Source organism: Aethalodelphis obliquidens, unplaced genomic scaffold (assembly GCF_003676395.1).
Source record: "Aethalodelphis obliquidens isolate GAN/ISIS:26980383/991018 unplaced genomic scaffold, ASM367639v1 scaffold78, whole genome shotgun sequence".
Lineage (NCBI taxonomy): Eukaryota > Metazoa > Chordata > Mammalia > Artiodactyla > Delphinidae > Aethalodelphis > Aethalodelphis obliquidens.
In genome coordinates, this window is record NW_020838022.1 from 6,429,140 (window position 1) to 6,444,966 (window position 15,827).

The 15,827-nt window shown below is 47.3% G+C and overlaps 1 protein-coding gene across 3 annotated transcripts in view; it reads right to left on the reverse strand.

The window, feature by feature from the left end:
- Window positions 1–4,138: 4,138 nt before the first annotated feature.
- ZNF75D (zinc finger protein 75D) overlaps window positions 4,139–15,827 on the reverse strand; it is a 36,213-nt gene continuing 24,524 nt past the window's right edge. For all 3 annotated transcript variants that reach the window (XM_027092488.1, XM_027092483.1, XM_027092485.1), the window contains 4 exons: window positions 6,690–6,766; window positions 5,228–5,316; window positions 4,724–4,867; window positions 4,139–4,443 (listed from right to left, as the gene is read on the reverse strand). The gene's annotated coding sequence lies outside the window, so the exon portion shown is untranslated. The remainder of the gene's footprint in view (window positions 4,444–4,723; window positions 4,868–5,227; window positions 5,317–6,689; window positions 6,767–15,827) is intronic.

Consider the following 15,827-nt stretch of genomic DNA (forward strand, 5'->3'; position numbering starts at 1 on the left):
GCTCTACCCCGACACCCATACTCATTGGATCTCGCATGAACTCGAGAATTTGCATTTCAATAAACTTTTCTGGGGATAATGACTCTGATCTTCCGCTCCCGGGTCACAGTGGCCTAGGTACCTTTGTATTTTCTTCTCGTAAAGAACCGAGCTTCGACGAAACTACCCCGTGCATTCCTCTCTGCTTTCGGCCGCCACCAGAGGGCTCTTGGGTCTTTAGGTTAGCCCATATGGCCCCTCCTCTTGTCTTCCAATTGGTCGTCCGCAGGTCCCGCCCCTGGAGTCAAATTTTCCCTTCTGGGTGGTCAGCCGTGAGTTGTGGCCAGGCCAGAGGCGATGATGTCATTCTGGAGATGTAGTCCTCACATTCGTCCCGAGCTAGTTTGTGAGTGTGTGTGTCTCTGGACGCCAAAGTTTAGTGTTGGTCCAAGACAGAGAAGAAAGAGCCGCCTGCGATTGTGCCTCCCAGAGGCTCTGGTGGAAGCGAGACCTGGGGCAGGTGCCCCGCTGTCGCGAGCCTACAGAGGCCAAGGCACTTGAATCTGCTCCGCCTGGGCTGGAGTTGGGCTCATGGACTGGGTGGCCCCAGGGGTACGCCGACTCCTGCCGATTCCGTGTATTGTTGGCTGAGGCGCCAGGCGCCTTCGCCAGCTGTCGCAGCTGGTTTCCGGACCTAGATGGTCTGCGTTTGACCCCAACTCCCAGGAGCAAAAAGTAGTCCTCATTGTGATAGCAGAGTAGTTTCTGCGCCTGGAGCCATGCGAGGCCCAGCTTGGAAGCGTGTCATCTGCGCTTCTATGTGTTCTGCCGCTGGTCCCCCAGAAACCCTCAGGCGGCTTCTGGAGCTTTGCCACGGCTGGGTGGCTTTGGCTTGAGATGCGCACCATGAAGCAGGTCCTGGCGCTGCTGGTGTTGGAGCAGCTGCCGACTATCCTGTCCCAGGAGATCCACAACAGCGTGCAGAAGCTGCACCCGCACAGCTTGCCAAGAAGCTGTGAGTCTTTTAAAATACATGCAGACAGAGGTTGCGAGACGGAGGGGAGGGAATAGGTGAGTGAGTGCGACAGAGATGTTTTGTGTGCGGTTTGGTGGCCGCGACTGGGACATCACGGTGTCGTACTTCCCCACCCGGAGTCTCTTGATTGCCCTGAGTAGACCTACACGGGCAAGTGACTTTGTAGTTTAGTCTGGAACTTCCATCCTCCAGATTTCCCCCCAAGCGCACAGAGGGAACAGTGAAGAGGGCCTGTTTCCACAGGGAGGCAGGTCACTGCTGCAATAGCCAGTGTCAGCTTGGATCACAGGGGTTCGAATCTTGGCTCTGCCCACTGGCTCCGTGGCTTGGGACAAGTTACTTTCCTCTTTGCGCCTCAGTTTCCCCTTTGGTAAAATGGCTTCTGGTATTGTTTTGAGGATTAAAGGGAGAGCAGCGCGTACATTTTGATCACACTGCTGGCACGTAGTCAGTGCTTAAAACTGTAAGCTGGCCGGGTGCGGCGGCACACGCCGGTGGTCCCAGCTACTCCGGTGGTTGAGTCGGGAGAACCGCTTGAGCCCTGGACTTCCGGGCTGTAGGGCGCTCTGTGATCGCGTGTCTGCACTAAGTTCAGCTTCAATCTGGGAACCTCCCGGAAGCGGGGGACCACCAGCTTTCCTCTGGAGGGGTGAACAGGCCCAGGTCTGAAATGGAGGTCAAAACTGCCCTGCTGATCAGTAGCCACATGGCGCCTGTGACTAGCCACTGCCCTCCAGCCTGGGCAACAGAGCAAGACCCCCGCCCTGACAAACAAACAAAACTCTTAGCCGTCGAGTTCCCTGGCAGTCCAGTGGTTAGGACTCTGCGCTCTCACTGCCGAGAGCCCGGGTTCGATCCCTGGTCAGGGAACCAAAATCCCACAAGCCGCGTGGCCAAATCTTTCAGCTGTATATTAGGGTCAGCAGTCAGGGCTGTGGAATGGCCTCACTGACACCGAGAGGGTGGAGCATGGATGCTAACAAGAAAGAGTTTCTGAAGTCAAGGTTCCTCAGTGCAGAGAGAAAGACCTCAGAAATGGTGGTTTGGGGTTTTTCTGGAAGGGGGCTGGGGAATATCTCTTAGTAGAGTCCCTCTTTTAAATTAAACTTTTAATCTTGACATTATTGTAGAGTGGCAGGCAGTTGAAAGAAATAGAGAGGTCTCCTCTCCCCTCTCCCTCCTTTCCCCAGTGGTAGGTAACATCTTGCAAAACTACAGCACAAGGCACAACCAGGATATTGACATGAATACAGTCTGGATACAGAACAGTTCATCACTGCAAGGGGCCCTCCTGCTGCCCCTTTGTAGACGCACCCACATCTTGTCCTTCCCATCCACCCCTCTCCTGCCCATTCCCAGACCCCTCACCCCTGGCAACCACGAATCTGTTCTCCTTTTCTAGAAGTTTGTCATTTCAAGAATGTTTTATAAATGGAATCATATAGTCTGTAACCTTTTGAGATTGGCTTTTTTTGTCCCACTCAGCATAATTCACTGGAGATTTATCCACATCCTTCTGTGTAACAATTATTTGTTCCTTTTTATTGCTGGGTAGCATCCCATGGTATGGATGTACCACAGTTTGTTGAACCAGTCACCCACTGAAGGACCTGGGGGTGGTTTCCAGCTTTTGGCTATTAGAAGTAAGCCCGTGTGAACATTTAATTGTTTGCTGAATTATTTTTATGATCGATGCTTTACAATCATGGTCAGATCATTCTGACACCTAATTCACTTTGGAGTTAGTGTCACTTGATCGTCTTTTCTCATTCAGGTTGTGAATTTCCTGGTTCTTTGTATGAAGGATGATCTTCCATTGTGTCCTGGACATTTTGGTGTCGTGTCAGGAGACACTGGGGTCTGTTGGAGCTGGATACTGTAGCACAGGGGTCCCCAAACCCCAGGCCGAGGACCGATCCTGGTCGGAGGCCTGTTAGGAACCGGGCCGCACAGCAGGAGGTGAGGGGCGGGCGAGGGAGCGAAGCTTTGTCTGCGGCTTCCCACGGCTCCCATTACCGCCTGGACCACCCCCGCTCCCCCGTCCGTGGGAAAATTGTCTTCCATGGAAACCGGACCCTGGAGCCAAGAAGGTTGGGGACCGCTGCTGTAGCTTGCAGTCCCCTGTTGAGGTTTGGCGAGCAGGCCCTGGCCTCCTGCCGTGGGCTGCGCTTGGGAGGACAGCATGAATTTCCAAGCCTCTGCGGTGCTGTTTTGGTTTGCTTGGTTTACCGCAGGCTGCTGGGGATGCTGCCTGGGGAAATGGAAGGAGCTTCCCCAGGCCGGGCCACCTTGGGATTCTAGGCGGGGGAAGGGATTCCACCTGCTGCCTCCGAGAAAGGGATGCTTCTGGAGGCAGGAGCCCCCGCCAGTGGGCAATGGGGAATGTTTCCTGGGCCTGGGCTCTTTGTGGCCGGTGCCTCCCAGCAGTAGAGTGTCTCTTGGGGGGCGGAGAGGGCAGTTTCAGGGCCAGCAGAGAAGCAGTGTGCTTGCTTTGCAGTGGATGTCTTCCTTGAGTGACCTAGAACTACATAACTATTCCATTTTTTTTTTCAGATTAAAGATGGAAGAAATCTGACATGCAGTGTGATCTCACCATCTCCGCTGTGTCTGAGAGCCCCTGCATAGACTGTTAGGAGGAATAGAATCCCCTCTCCAGTGTAACCCAGGAAAACTGTATCGACATAACAACATATCAAATGAAAAGGAGTGACAGGTACCTTTTATTTTAACAGGTGAAACAAGGGAAGAGTTTGTTATTCTACAATTATTATTTATGGCTGTGTTGGATCTTCGTTGCTGCACACGGGCTTTCTCTAGTTGCAGCGAGCGGGGGCTACTCTTCGTTGCGGTGCGCAGGCTTCTCATTGCAGTGGCTTCTCTTATTGTGGAGCACGGGCTCTAGGTGCACGGGCTTCAGTAGTTGTGGCATGCATGCTCAGTAGTTGTGCCTCGTGGGCTCTAGAGCTCAGGCTCAGTAGTTGTGGTGCACGGGCTTAGCTGCTCCACAGTATGTGGGATCTTCCTGGACCAGGGCTCGAACCCGTGTCCCCTGCATTGGCAGGTGGATTCTCAACCACTGCACCACCAGGGAAGTCCTCTACATTTTTTTTTCATTTTCCAAAATTACAGATAGGCATAAGCAGGTAGGTTATACAACTTTTTGGCAATGGCCAGCTCCATCCTGGTGCAGCTCGTGTCAGCATCCACAGCCATTTGGACAAATTCACATCATTTCTGTGCCTCCCCAGTTGCTTACCGAGTAAAAAACTCATTATGTTTTTGGAGGCCAGGGAGGGTTTTAGGTATTCATCTGCCATCCTTCTGACGATGGGTAGGGCGTCCTGGAACTGACTTCAGAGGCTCCTTTATCCATGACTGGTTGACGCCACAGATGGCTTCAGGAAGAGAGCACGACCGACTGAGGTGGCCTGAAAGAGATGATGAAACCCACTTAATCCAGTGGACCCTGGGGCCTCTTGCCCCGCCCCCCGGCCACCTCCCCACCACACACACTTGTTTCCAGCAGTGGTCATAAGACCTTGCTTTGGGGCATAGTCTGATTTGAAATGTCAACCTTATCATTTCTTTCATTCTGTCATATACATGGGTCTGTGTCGAGAATCTCTGTTCTGTTCCATGGACAAATTTTTGATTCCTGTTTTAATTGCTAAATCTATAATGTAGATTTTCGTATTTGAAACAGCTCACCATCATGGCTGTTTCCACATAGAGTCTCTTCAGTCGGCTCATTTCATGGCAAGATCCTGTTGAGGTTCATGACTATGTTTGCACTGAATTCATAGATGTATTTTGGGAAGAATTGATAGGATGACAATAATTAGTTTTCCTATCCTGCAAGAAATGGTATTTTTAGTCTCAAAACAGGAAACATAAAAACATTTCAAGCATATTTCCCTCTAGTTTAAAAAATGATATTCACATGTGTTTTGTGGCCAGTGTGAAATGGACATATCATGTCTGTTATTTCATATTTTATTCTTCAAGTATATAATATCTTCTGTGTTTAACTTGTATCCAATCTTACTGTTTTGCAAAATATCTGGTTGAATGACTTGTTATTCTAAAGAGACACTCACTTAAGAAGACAAAGGCAATTTTTTCAATTTCCTATGTAAATAAATTACAGTATATCAATAATATGATATAAATTACAGCTATTGAAAATGATAAAGGGGTCCTCTACGTACTGACCTGGAAAGATCTCCAAGAAATGGTAGTTGAAGAAAGAAACTCGAAAAACAATGTGTCTTATCATCCCATTTGTCTTTCTTCAGAGTCATCTATATCAATAAAAGTAAATGCAAAGAATAGGATCTGAAAATTCTACAGCAAACTGCTACTGGCAGTTCTTCTGGTGTAGGTGTGTAAGATGGGGGAATATAAGAAAGGAGTGGGAAGATGGATTATTAGTTGATCTCTATAAATGTAATTCTTACTTGTATTTTCTATAGGAATGTAAAAATGTAAGTCAATTCTGTAAAATTATTTAAATAAAACAAGATTCCTCAGAAGCATACATTTGAGACGCAGACAGGTGCAAACACCAAGGCAGACTGACGCAGATTCAGCCTGTTTTCTCCATGGGAAGGGGCTCAGAAGAATGACATCAAAACCCCCAAACAAACAGTCAACCAACCTATAACTGGAGTTGAAGGCAAGAGCACAGACTTAGCCAGGGAAGACTCTCTACCTGTCTGTGGCTTTAAGAGGTTCTCATTCAGGAGGGAAAGTGGAGGTGATGACACCCATTCTCCAGTCTCTTAGGCTTCCTTGTCCTCCCCATTTTACCAGGAATACACTCATGATAAGAATAGCAACAGCAGCAGCAGCAGACGTCTGCTCAGGGAGTCTGCCTGCCAGGCACTTCTCCAAAGGGCTTAACATACACTGGCTCATTTCATGTCTTAACAGGTTTGGTGAGTGCCACTGTCATGCCCATTTACCCAGAGCAGGGCACTGGGGTATGGGAAAGGCATGTAATTGGCCAAAGGTCACATAGCTAGTGTGTAGCAGAACCAGGGTGTAAACCCAATTTGTTTGGCTTCAGAGCCCCCGCCTTCCACCCCTTCAGTTTGCCTCCTCTTGATCCTTGTGGAAGACAAAGAAACAATTCCCCTCCTTCTATTTGTTTTGAACACTGAAAACAGTATCTTAGTGCCTTTACATGGTTCTACATGGGTGAGAAGAAACCTGGATGACTGAGCCTTCCCTGCACTCTAGGAAGGGGGTGTGTGACCTGGATCCCTCTTCCACATACGTGTCTCAATTTCCTCAGTTGTTATGTGAGACTGAGTAGGACAGCCAATATGGGGGCAAGGCACATTTCATCATAATAGTCATTTTAGTTCCTTAAACAGCAGCACTGTAAGAAACACAAAGCCCTGTCCTCACTGTTAGTAAAAACATCCTGTAAAAATCCATGTCCTACTTCTAGACAATATCCACATGGGTCACACACTTTAATGTTAACTATATACTTGTTCTATATCGGACACTCACAAGGTAATATGGCGTGAGAAGTCTGACCGCTCACAACCATATTTTCTACAATTAAACACCCCATTTATGTGAATTGGTGTTTAACAAAAAGCAGTCATTTGAGAGTCATTGCCAAGGCTGGATCCAGAGATCAAGGAAGTGTAGAGAATCCTACCTGGGACTGAATTGCCTTGCAGCTTTCACGGGGTAATTGGATCTTGAGACCACAATCGCTGACATTACCCAGTGGACCTGTTGAAATGCAATGAACACTGTTAGGACACTTTTTGTAATTCCTCCCATGGGAGAAGTTTTAATGGAGAGATTTTGCTCAAGTCAAGGAAAAGCCTGAGAGAAGAGAGCTGAGTGTCCAGGCAACAGATACACAGGTGGTACCCAAACATAGGTAATGTCTGCCCTGCCTTCCAGCACCTCTAATTCAGTGTATTCAGCCCTGAACATGGAGTAACTCAGGTGGTGGCAGCCACTGTCAGATCTTGCCATTGCATGTGGCCACAGTGTTCTGAGCCATTGTGCGTCACCATGACTCCTCCTGGTGCCTAATGAATCAGGTCCTGGGACTTAGAGAAAGGTAGTGGAAGAAGGGGCAAAAGAATTTTTCTCCCCTTTTTTGCTCTCTCTTCCAGACCAATTGTTACTGCTGTGAGAAATGTGGCTTATCAGAACAACTCCTGGGATAAAACACTCAGATACATCTAGCTAACGTAGCATCTTTATCTGCCATCACAAAATGAATTGGCTTGATAAACTCCAGCCCTGCTCGGTAATAGTTATGTGAGTACCATTTGTCCACATTAGGAAAACGATGCTGCACACAGAAGTGTTAGGAGTACAAGCTCAGGAGACAGACTGTTTAATTTCCAATCCCGGTTCTGTGGGATCTCGGGCAAGTCCCTTAAACTCTCTGATCCACAAGTTCCTCCTCTGTAAAACGGAGAGGACAACACTTCCTTCCTTAAGAGTTTGTGAGGATTGAATGAGATGATACTACGAAAGTGCTCAGAACAGTGTCTGGCATGCAGGGAGTGCTCAGATGACCTTAGCATTCATCACTGTGCTCATCTCAGCCAACCTCTTTGATTTGGCTCAGTCTTGGTTGGATCTACTGTATATTCAATCCCTTCAAAGTTCATCTCCCCAGTGGCACTGTTCCCCTCCTCTCCAGCCCATTTCCAAAGAAGAGGTCTTGGAGTGAGGCAAAGCTCATGCTCCTTGCAGTATCAGAAGGGCTGGGGCTCCCGAGTCTTGAGCTGGTCTCCACATCACGCTGATGGTCAGGTCCTTGGCTATGAAATTACTTGTATTCTCTCAGGAGAGAACATTCCATCTGTATCCCTGAAAGTTCTGCTAGCATCTGCTATTGAGAAGCATTGCTGGAATAACTCGGCATGTGCCATATTCCCAGAGAGCTAGGACAACTACTCTTGCAGCCATGCATGACCTCAATTCCAGTTCTCGCTGGCGCTGGGGATCCCGAGGTCTGCCTGTGACCAGGATAGGTGCCAGTATGGGCATCTAGGCCAGAAGCACTGCTGCTGGTGATACTAATGGTGCTCAGGGAGTCATTGCCCCAAGTCAGGCACAAGACTGTGAAGTTCCATAGCCTACAGACACACCAACCTACAGCCTCTGTCTACAGCATTGCTGGTGGCAGAGAGGGACATGTGTGTCCTCAGGCCAGAACATTTTCATTAATGCAGTACGAGGCACTGATGTAAAGGTGAACTTCATGTCCAACTGGAATAAGGATTCATATACCAGCAGTAACATCCTGAAATTTAAAGGATAATTGTACACTGTACATAACTGGTGCAACATTTTTCATTAATTTACAGGAATCCAGACATAATAAGAACACTCTGCTCACTTGCTTTGGAAATCAACTTGTTGTTAGTGCAAATGTTCCCCACTTTACCTTACATCAGTTAAAGACACAAGCACTGACTGACATAAAATAAATGTGTGCTCAAGTCCCATCACCGTGAGAATATGATTTATCTAAGCCACATTTCTTCATCTGTAAAGTGAAGGTCATAATTGCTCCTACCCCAGAGTTTGTCAAGGAAACGTCTGTAGTAACGTGTTTTACTTCGGTTTTAATGTTTGCTGAGAGATTTTAAGCCCTACTACTACCCCTTCCCCTTCTCCCCTACATGTGGGCAAGCTGATAAGAGAGCCTGAGTACTCCCTCCTTTTTTTATATGTCTCTGTTTTTTCTTAGTTTTTATTTAGCATTTTGTGTACATGGATTATGCATTCATTGTGGAATACATTTCCCAATTTCTCCCTCTTATTACAACTTTTTTTCAAATTCTTTTCCCACTTAGAAACATAATATTGAGCAGAGTTTCCTGTGCTATACAGCAGGTCCTTGTTGGTTATCTATTTTAAATATAGCAGTGTGTACATCCCAAACTCCCAGCCAATCCCTCCCCCCACGATTTCCCCCTGGTAACCATAAGTTCAGTTCTCTAAGTCTATCAGTCTGTTTTTGTTTTGTAAGTAAGTTCATTTGTACCACTTTTTAAAATATTCAACATATAAGTGATATCATACGATATTTGTCTTTCTCTGTCCGACTTACTTCACTCAGTGTGACAATCTCTAGGTCCATCGATATTGCTGCAGATGGCATTATTTCACTCTTTATAATGGCTGAGTAATATTCCATTGTATATATGGACCACATCATTTTAAAGATGTGGTACATATATTCCCTCCTTTGATGCAAGCCAGAAGTTCAAACCATGCCAGCCCCACCCAGTGAAAGCAAAATCCCTCACCGCAGCTCCATCTCCTAAGCATACTAAACACCCAAAGTCACTTTCCTTTCCCTGTTCACTCAAGCCATTTTCAGACCTACTTGGGGAGGCTGCCCTGGTCTCCCAAGAAAGCCTCAATATGTGAGTACTGATCCTGTTACTAGTGCTTTAATGCATGTAAGGCGTAACCTGTCTTGATATCTAAACCAAATTTGGGGTTAAGCAGAACAGAGAGGACCCTGGAAGTATCCAGTAACTACTCAAAAAGCAAAACACTGGATGGTGAGGGGGACAAAAAACTAAAATAGAGGTTCATAGTTTTACCCAATTGGAAATCCAAAATTTACTAAAAGAATTTATGCAACAAAAGATTAAATTATGCTAACTGGCTTTTGTACTTCTACAAGAGAGGTTCTGAATTAACTTCAGCATCTGTTGATATGCACCAACTGGCAAAGCTTCATAGCCTTAATCAGCATCAGACTTAGAACACGAATACAGTTATACCTGGAGATTCTCACTAGATCTTAAAAAGGTACCAATTATACTTTTAGGAGAGAGTTATCAAACACAAAATAAAGTACATCAGAACTGTTGCCTTGCATAAATTCCCCCATAGTCAAATTACCCAAAACTATGCTATGATTCAATGAAAGATAAAGTCTTTGGCACGATTGGTTTTACAAAATGCAAGCCCTTGGACCTTCAATCCCACATAAATAGTTAATACAGCCCAATATAAATTAAAACAGGGGGTTATGGGTTGACTCCCCCCCCCCAAATATGTGGAAGTATTAACCCACTGTGTCCGTGTTTTTCTGCCAGCTGAGTATAGTCAGGTGCAAATTATAAGTCAACTGTACAAGGACTAAGTGTACCTTGCCCTGGAATCATCCTTACACACGATTACCAGCCATGAGCCATTATGCAGACCCAGAGGTTCTGGAACACCAGGGCAGCCTGAGGAAAGGACCTCCTGCAGCTCTTGTGGAGCCTCCTACTGGTCTTCCCCCAAATTCACCTGAACGCATTGACTCCGGCAACCGTGCAATGAGGAGGACAGAAGCAAAAGTTTCAGAGACTGATTGGATACTAGGTATGAATCAACAGTGATGGCTGGAATTAATCTTTCTTTCTTTTTTCTTTTTTCTTTTTTTTTTTTTGCAGCGTGGCATGAGGGATTGTAGTTCCCCAACCACGGGTAGAACCTGCGCTCCCTGCAGTGGAAGTGCGGAGTCTTAACCACTGGACCTCCAGGGAAGTCTCGGAAGTTAATCATTTTGATCACATTAATTCCTTTTTAGGTAAAGGACTAAATCCATATTTAATACAAAGGGAACAAATTAACGTTCCTCAAACGTATGGACACCGAGGGGGGAAAGCGGCGGGGGATGGGTGGGGGTGGTGGGATGAATTGGGAGATTGGGATCAACATGTATATGCTAATATGTATAAAATGGATGACTAATGAGAACCTACTGTATAAAAAAATAAAATTCAAAAACGAATTATAAAAAAATTAATGTTCCTTTGGTAAGTATAATCAAGTATAATATTTTTAAAATATTACTTATACCTTAAAAGTTTAGAACAGGCTTATCTTATTTAGTATTGGAGATATGCTCTGCAAATGAAAGCACTAACCACATCACTATTATTCAGTCATTGCAGAATAAGTCATTTGGAGATGCTTTCCAGGCATAGTAAATATTACATATGATCAACATGTAATTAATATGCAATTAGAAGTTTATTACCTAATGTCTTTTTCTTCTCTGCCTCTTCTACAATTTGTCTAATAGTGGATTTTGCCAGACTTGGAATATGGCCCACCCAGATCTACCTGATGTTTACCTACTTAAAATCTGCATTTTCAAACAGCCTTTAATCATCAAAGTAATTCCTTCTTTGACTATGCAAACTATTTGCTGTGAAGCAGAATATGATAATGAGAAAATAAAATATTAGGGGCAAAGAGACCTTCACAGAGTAAACAAAACAAACTTATGGACTGAATGTTTGTGTTCCCCCTCTTCCCAATTCAGATGTTGATATCCTAACCCCCAGTGTGATGGTATTTAGAGGTGAGGCCTTTGGGATGTGATTGGGTCATGAGGGTAGAGCCCTCATGAATGGGATTAGTGCCCATACAAGGAGCTGAAGAGACCAGAGTTCTCTTCTGCCATGTGAGGACACTGCAAGAAGACCTCTGTGTAAGAATCAGGAAGTGAGCATTCACCAGACACCGAATCTGTCAGCATCTTGATCTTGGGCTTCCCAACCTCCAGAACTATGAAAAATAAATTTCTGTTGTTTATAAGACACCCAGTTTATGATATTCTGTTAGAGCAGCCTGAACAGACTAAACCAAAACCTATTGGCAAGTGCCTGTCAAACTGGGCAGAGTGACTCCGTTTCTGCTGGGTTGCATTCACAGAGACTTGTTTCTATCTGTGCCTACGTGTTTTTGCACTCCTGCTGTCCACTGTGTTTCAAATATATTTGTAGGAATAACTTGAGACCTAGAATGCTAGCAGCTTACTCCAGAGAGGATTTTCATTTGCTTCTGCCAGATGTCTGGGGTCATTCTAGATGGGGTCCAAGAAAACCAAGTGCAAAACTTGAGGCCCCTACACAAACCAGGGTATTTGAAACTAATCTATAATTCCACCCGATATTAAGTCCACTTCCTGTTCCTCCCAGCCGTTAGATCATAACAACTTGGGGGCCCAGATCATTTCTGGCAGAGTTAGAATCCCCATGTTGTATGCCTCTGGTTTCTTTCACCTTGTCAGTTAAGGAAGTCAAACCTCACCAGGCTGAAAATTTCCCTTAGGGAAATAGTCACTTCCACACTCCTTCACATGATTAGATTCCTATTTTCCTTTTGATTTTTAAATTCAAAATGATATACAAAATTTTAACTATACAGAGAACTTGAAAGAATAGCACCATGAGCACCCAAATATTCACCATCTAAACACAACTATCATTAACATTCTTGCCATGAACACTGTGCACATAGGAGAGCAAAATTTGCCACTCCAAAATGTCTCTTAGGTCCAAAAGACTCAAGAAGAAACTTTGACTTTCCCCCTAACCACCTAAAGAATTTAGATACAGGGCTTGTTCTCAGAATAGAACTATCACCAGAGACATCTTTAAGAATATGGGCTGGGTCTGGGGGGGCAACTCTTAGAGATCAGAGTCCACCCTGGGTCCCATTGTCTCTGCAGGGCCCAGCAAACATTTGTTTACCAAACATTTGCTTTTCCATCTTCATGTGAAATGCCTTCCTCCCCTTTTACATTCCAAACCCCTACCCCCAACATCCTTTTCTATCTTTAGCTGAAGTTGGTATTTAAGATGAAGGTTTTGTCCATTTGGGGGAGTTACTCAGTTCTCCTGGGGTCTCTCCCATGGATACACATTATTAAACTTTTCTGTGATTTTCTCCTGTTAATCAGTCTCACGTCAATTTAAGTCTTATTACTTCTGAAACTAACACAACATTGTAAATCAACTATACTCCAATAAAATTAAAATTTTAAAAAGTTTAATTCTTAGACCAGCCACAAAAAGCTAGAAGGGTAGAGGAAAATCTCCTCCTCCCCAACATGCTGAACCTTTTCAAAGACATTTTCTAACCTCATGACACCTCATTCCTAATTTTTTTTAGCACATATCTCCTAAAAACCAGAACATTCTCCGACATAAAAATAAAACCAGGTTTCCTACCCAGCAAGTAAGGAGCTTGGAAGTCATGACTCTCATCCTCATAACAAGAAAAAAGATGAACAAATTGAAAATCAACAACTCTTTTCAGATACATCAGATGTTAAAGGAAAACCACTGCCCCTAAAGTTGGAGCAAGAAGCAAATACACCGACTCACAGCTTACAAGGATCAGAAAGCCAGGGAAAGATGCTAGCACACACCCCAGACCTCCTCCTGATCTGTCAACCAACCCCTCTCCCCGGGGTCTTTACCACTCTCTTGGGGAGTGCTTCTGGAATGAAGGGGGAAGGAGTAGAAGGATGGGTGTCTCCAGGCTCTGGCCGCTGAGCGTGACCCTGTGCTCATGGGCACCAATGATGGAGCCAGACTGCTCAGACCCACATCCCATTTCCCCCTGGCTGGCACCCTCAGGCAAGTTGTTCCACTTCCTTTAGCCTCAGGACCCTCATCTATAAAGTGGGGATAATAATAATAACACCTACCATGAAAAACTTGGCGGATGAAATCAGTTGCTGCACGTCAAGTGCTCAGCACGGTACCAGCACAGAGCACACACTCTAAAGGCTCAACCATGACTAGTACGTTAAGGAAAAACCTTGCCTTCATTCTTCCCCATCTCTCTCATTTTTTTTCATGCTGACACTTGCTGAAAGGACAGACCACACTCTCTATTCTCCCCTTGTGACTTGTTGCTGCCCAAGTCCATCCCACAGCCACTGGTGATCACCTAAGCCCAGTAGACATTTCCAGCCCCCTGCACTCAACACCATGCCCCCCACGCCCCATAGACCTCCCCTCGTTGTCCGAACACTGCTCTCCCCTGGTTCTCGGGCGTCTCCCTTTCCATCTCCTCCATCAGATGATCCTCTTTGCAGCTCTTCTGCCGTCTCCCTCTGCAGGGCATGAAGGGCGCACAGTTTCCGCCACAGTGCCCAGGCATGAAGCAGTACCTTTCTACTTGGCCTTCCTGCTTCACTCTTCAGCCCATTATAACCTGTTCACAGTCAAGCAGCCACAGGCGTCCTTCCAAAACATAAGACAGAATCCTCTCTAAGGATCCAAACACTCCAGGGACTTCAGATCTCATGCACAGTAGAAGCCTGAATCCTTATTCTCTTTCTGATCACATTTCCTACTGTTCTATCTCTCACCTACTCTGCTCCAAGCACTTGGCTTTTCCTTGAATACATCAGGCACACTCTGGCCTCAGAAGCTTTGCACAGGCTGCTCCCGCATCTGGATAGCTCCAGAGAGCCGCCACAGGAGCCCGCCAGCTGCACCCTCATTGGCTGGACGGCCACAGGGATGGGTCTTGCATGTGATGAACCCACACACTGGAGCACGGGGCCCGTGTCACCTACTAGGGTGGAAGCAGGGTCCCTTGGGGGCACCGAGGCTGAGGACAGACAGCAGGAGGTTCAGGCCCCGAGAGGTCGCTGTGACCAGAGGGCATCCACGAGGCAGCGGCGTCAGCCTCGTGCATCATCTCGTGTGGCGCGTGCCCAGGCTGCGGTGACCACGCTCAGGCCTCTGACTAGGGCGGTGCCCGTCTTCCGGAGGAGGGGGACCCCGCGGAGGGGGAGTGCCCCGGCCAGCCAGGGCTCCCACCAGGTACCTCTCAGTCCCCTTGCCCCCCCACAGCACCCTCGCAGAGAAGGCCCATGGGGGCGCTTCCTGACCCTGCATTTCTCCAGCTGCTCCTGCAGCAGATGCCTTTCCAGATTTCCCCTACGGTGCATCGGCCCGATCTGAGGGTGACCCTGATTCTACTTGACAAACGCGCGCGTATTTGAAGCCAAGTGGAGGAATCATGTACCTGTACCCGGTCGGAGGGCAGGGGCCGTGTTTAACTTGCTCACCTTTGAGCCCTAGAAACCTGCCCCAGAGTCTGGCACCGAGGGGATGACTCGGGGGACACTGAGAAGACGTCATTTTCTTGGCGGGCATCTGTTAAATTGAGGTTTGCTGGGGAGGGTGGCGTCCGTGCTCTGGTTGCATTGATTCCGTGGGTGCTGAGCGCTCGTCTGTGCCAACCACTGGGCTCAGGGCCTGAGAGGCATCCACGTCCTTTAACCCTCAAGCAACTCCCGGAGACAAGTCACAGTGTTTCCGAGTCCATTTGGCGGTGGGGTCGGGGAGACGCAGGCAGGGAAGGGCAGGCACAGGCCAGTCTCACAGGGCCCCGAAGCCCCACAGCCGCTTCCTGACCTCTGCGCTTCGCCCCAGGCGCCTACTGCGCGGCAGTCCGTGCGCCCGGCGTTTGCTCAGGATGGCAGTTTGCCAGAGACGGCTTTTTTTGTTGTTGTGGTGGTACGCGGGCCTCTCACTGCTGTGGCCTCTCCCGTTGCGGAGCACAGGCTCCGGAGGCGCAGGCTCAGCGGCCATGGCTCACGGGCCCAGCCGCTCCGCGGCACGTGGGATCTTCCCGGACGGGGCACGAACCCGTGTCCCCTGCATCGGCAGGCGGACTCTCAAGCACTGCGCCACCAGGGAAGCCCCCAGAGACAGGTTTTGAGAAGCATTATTCCTTCAGCAGGGCCCCGGCTTCCAGGTGCCGGAATCTCCCTGCAGCTTCTCTGCCAGCAGAGCTCGAGGAGTTGGAGCCCCGCAGAGGTGGCTGAGGCTTAGTGAAGTTTGCGACGCGAGGCTGCTGCGGAGCTGTTAGCTGACATCTCTCACTGCAGCGTCCACGAATTGCCACCCTCCCTTTTACCAACGGAAAGACACAGGAGAGTCTTTGACAATTTGGAGGTAGGTCTGTGCTCTGTTTACTTCCATATGGCTCAAAGTCA